The sequence below is a fragment of the Camellia sinensis genome, chromosome 11 (assembly GCF_055761805.1).
Source record: "Camellia sinensis isolate YWXY chromosome 11, ASM5576180v1, whole genome shotgun sequence".
NCBI lineage: Eukaryota > Viridiplantae > Streptophyta > Magnoliopsida > Ericales > Theaceae > Camellia > Camellia sinensis.
The window spans coordinates 52,527,620-52,531,661 of NC_138971.1; the positions used below are offsets into that span (position 1 = coordinate 52,527,620).

The 4,042-nt window shown below is 29.8% G+C and overlaps 1 long non-coding RNA gene across 1 annotated transcript; it reads right to left on the bottom strand.

Moving 5' to 3' along the window:
• Positions 1-531: 531 nt before the first annotated feature.
• Positions 532-3,247, bottom strand: LOC114312107 (uncharacterized). Its single transcript, XR_003646743.2, has 2 exons — positions 2,940-3,247; positions 532-809 (listed from the first exon to the last, which is right to left on the bottom strand). It is a non-coding gene; the product is annotated as an uncharacterized LOC114312107 (long non-coding RNA).
• Positions 3,248-4,042: the final 795 nt, after the last annotated feature.

Genomic DNA, 4,042 nt, shown 5'->3' on the forward strand with positions numbered 1-4,042 from the left:
GTTCCTTGAAGGTAATTTGGGAAAAAAACTTAAGAAGTATTGAAAGTAAATTATAATCTTAAATAATTTAATAGATTGTATTGAGAAATTGGACCTATTTAATGATTTTTTGGGTGCAAATAGAATCCCCTGGAAGTGTGTTGGCTAAGCCCAAAAAATTCTAATTCGAGGCTAATTTACCCAAGAAAAAGTTGAGTGGAAGGGTGATATTATTATCATTTAATTACTTCTTATGGTTTACTTTATTATGTATTATGACAAGTTAGTTACTCTTTGAAATTGAGAGAGGCATTAGTTTGAGTTATTATTGTTGATCCATCAGTTTCTGAGTTGGTAGAGTTAAACTAAAAAGGTGTTCACATACCATATATAAATTTATTATTGATTAGTGATATCACGTATTATTAGTATTACCATGACATTAAAATTTTGCTCAATTCATCAGGAGCGGTACTACTTGTATAAAAAATTTGTATACAAAATGTGTAGAGGCTCTCACATTAGAGTGATTCTTGAGTTAGGATATTTTAAAGTGAATTTTTTTAGAATGATTTCAGAATAATTTTTTAGATGATTGAAATTGAATTCTAACAAAATTAAAGTACAATAATCATTTCATATTTCAATTCGCAAAGTCCATCTTCATCCCTCTACAATTACTAGCACTCTAAAACATTCCGACTCGAGAGTCATATGTATGTGCTCCACCTCCATATGAAAATTTCTGCATGGAACATAGTTGATTCATCAGGGTCAAAGAGTTGAATAATGATGTAGTCCAAATCCGTCACGTGAAGTTGGTCTGTGACCTGCAATGGTCATTTGTCATGGTAATTTTTATAGTTTATAATAAGATAAGATAATAATAAGAGCATGATAAGTGTCCAGCATGTAAATTGGGTTATATTCTAATTGAACCTTGGGCCCGGTAGGGGGTGGTTAATGAGTTTCATTGATGTTTCGGTGATGGGTCTTTTCTTTTAGGTTGAGTTAAATTAGGCTGATAATCAATTATTCCAGAACCTTGGCCCATGGATGTCGTGATGACAGCTCAGAGCATTTTTTTTTTTTTTTTCATTTCAAAAGAACAAAAAAAAACCAAAAAAAAAAAAAAGAAAAATCTATAATTTCACCAAAAAAAAAATAATAATTACACAAAAAAAAATTAAATTGAACAGATAAATGTAATCATATGATTGCATAATATTTTATTTCAGTGTTTTCTTTCACTCTTTCATTTATTTTCATATTTCTTTTAACAAAATATATAAAAACAAAACTTTATTATGGTTGTCCCGTAAAATCCGTAATTTACAGATTGCCAATCTAAACATGCTTTTAACAACATTTGAGTAGATCAATCATATAAAAAATTAAGTTGATTAGATAATTATATTCATATAATTGCATCATATTTATTTTGGTGTTTTCTTTCATTTTTTTTTATATTTATTTTCATATTTTTTTTAACAAAATGTATGAAAACAAAACTTTTTTACGACAATCCTGTAAAATCCATAATTTATGAACTATCAATCTAAAAACGCTACATCAATTAATTTTGAACCACACTAAAGATTTTTACCCAACTAGACGTCATGTGCTAGTCCAAAGCAAAAACTGAATGAATTTCAATAATTCCAAGAAGAGTAAGTGTTCAATTGCCATCAAAGGCCCAACGTCCTACATTGGATAGAATATTAGAAGCCTTTGAGAACAGTTGAAAACTTTTCCCGATCAATCTAATTATTTATAAGACAACACAAGCCGCCTCTATTAAGGAGACACTTTTGCATTGGAGCTTAGAGGGACAAACCCGTTAAGCTATCTATTGGGCCTATTTAGGGTTTATTTAGACTTTTCTATTGATTTTTTTTACAAAAAAAAAACACCTATAACAAAGTAGAGACAATGATTTGACATTAAAGTTTTTGACTACAATATTTGATTCCCAAACACTCCCTTAGTACAACTTACTGTAAACTAAAAGAGGAATAAGTATTCAATTGTCATCAAAGGCCCAATAGCCTATATCGAATAGAATATTGGAAGCCTTTGAGAACAGTTGAAAACTTTTCCGATTAATCCAACTATTTATAAGACCAATGAAGACTTGCGGAGATACCTTTGAATTGGAGGCCAAAGAGACAAACTCGCTAAACTAGTTAATGAGGGATATTACAAATCTTGAAAAATATACTCAAATTTACCCAAAAATATCAACATGTGATTCAAATTCATTCTACACATGAATCTCACAATACACAATTTCAATTTCAATTTCCACCACACAACCCATTCTTGGCCAAAATTAATCTGAGTCCCTAAACTTTTTGTTATTGAGTCTATTTAATGCAACTTATTATAAACTAAAAGTTGATAATTATAAAGCAAAAATCAAAAGCATCTTTCTACCAACTTTTGGTAATGAGTTTTTTTTCAACTTATTAAAACTATTTCTGTTTAATAAACTATAAACAGAAGTTGCACCAAACAATTTGATACAAATTTTTAAAATTAAAAACAAAAATGCTATGACTAACTCAGATGGCTACTCAATAGCAGACAATATTTTAAATGGGGATTGGACCATGCGTTTGACAATAAGTATACCCTAAAAACTAAATGAATGTCAATAATTTAACAAAAATGCTAGAGGCCCCAAAAATTCTACCAAAAGTTTTACCAAATGTCTCACATGGGTGTGGGTCCCACATAATGTGGGTCCCATGTGGGTCCCACACCCATGTGAGACATTTGGTAAAACTTTTGGTAAAATATTTAGGGTCTCTAGCATTACTCATAATTTAAAGAGGAGTAAAGTCTCCAGTCACCCTCAAAGGCCCAACAATCCACATTGGATGGAATATTGGAAGCCTTTGAAGACAGTTGAAAACTTCCCCAATCAATCTAATTATTTATAAGACGACACATGACACCTCTATTGAGAAGACACTTCTTGAACTGGAGCTAGCTATTGGACTAATCAATACCAGACAATATTTTCAGATAGAAACTTGACCACTTGTTTCAAATGGAGATTGGACCACACATCTGGCAAACTATTGTATCACGAAAATTGCTTGAACGTCAATAACTCAAAGAAGAGTAAGTCTTCGATTGACCTCAAAGGATCCAACATTCCACATTGAATCGAATATTGGAAGCCTTTGAGGACAACTAGAAACTTCTCTGATCAATCTAACTATGACAAATGTTTTGTGTAGATTTCTTTCTCACTTGCCTTGCAAAGTTGAAGCTATCGCTGGATTTATATAGAGATGGTTTTTCTACCTGTGTTGGAAAATCTAGTCGAATCCGACCTACATATCACCATCATACATTATTCTATGTTATCTCTTTCGCATAATCAAAGGATTGGCCTGGTATATGCAGCTTCCTGCTCAACATGCAATAAGTTCATTTGGCAATTATTGTACTAGCAAATTATTTTATTACTTTTCTTATCTATACTATATATTAAGTAAAAAAAGGTTTTAAACCCAAGCCTTGTGGGAGCTCCAATCTTCTAATCTAAATTTCTTACTTTTTGATTTAAAAAAAAATTAGCATTTATTAATTTATCTCAACTCCCAAGTTTTACTCTCATAATAACATTTTAATGCATTAAGAACAAGCACAAAAAAAATTCTTTGAAATCCAACACATATAAATTCCTTGAAAAATCCCCACACATATGATTATTATCCCTCATAACAACACTTTAATGCATTAACAACAAGCATAAAAGAAATTTCTTGAAAAGTCCAACATATATGATTATTATCAAAATATTAAACTTTAATATAATATAATAATAAAAAAATTTAATTCCTTGAAAAGTATAACACATATGATTATTATCAAAATATTGAACTTTAATATAATATAAAAAAGAAAAAAAAAAGGCATTTAAAAAAAAAGAAAAAAAAGAAGGCATTTAAAAATCACAATTTACATATATAGATAATTGTAAACACAATCCGTGCATAGCACAGGCGATATGCTAGTTAATATTTTTTAAATATATATATATATATAT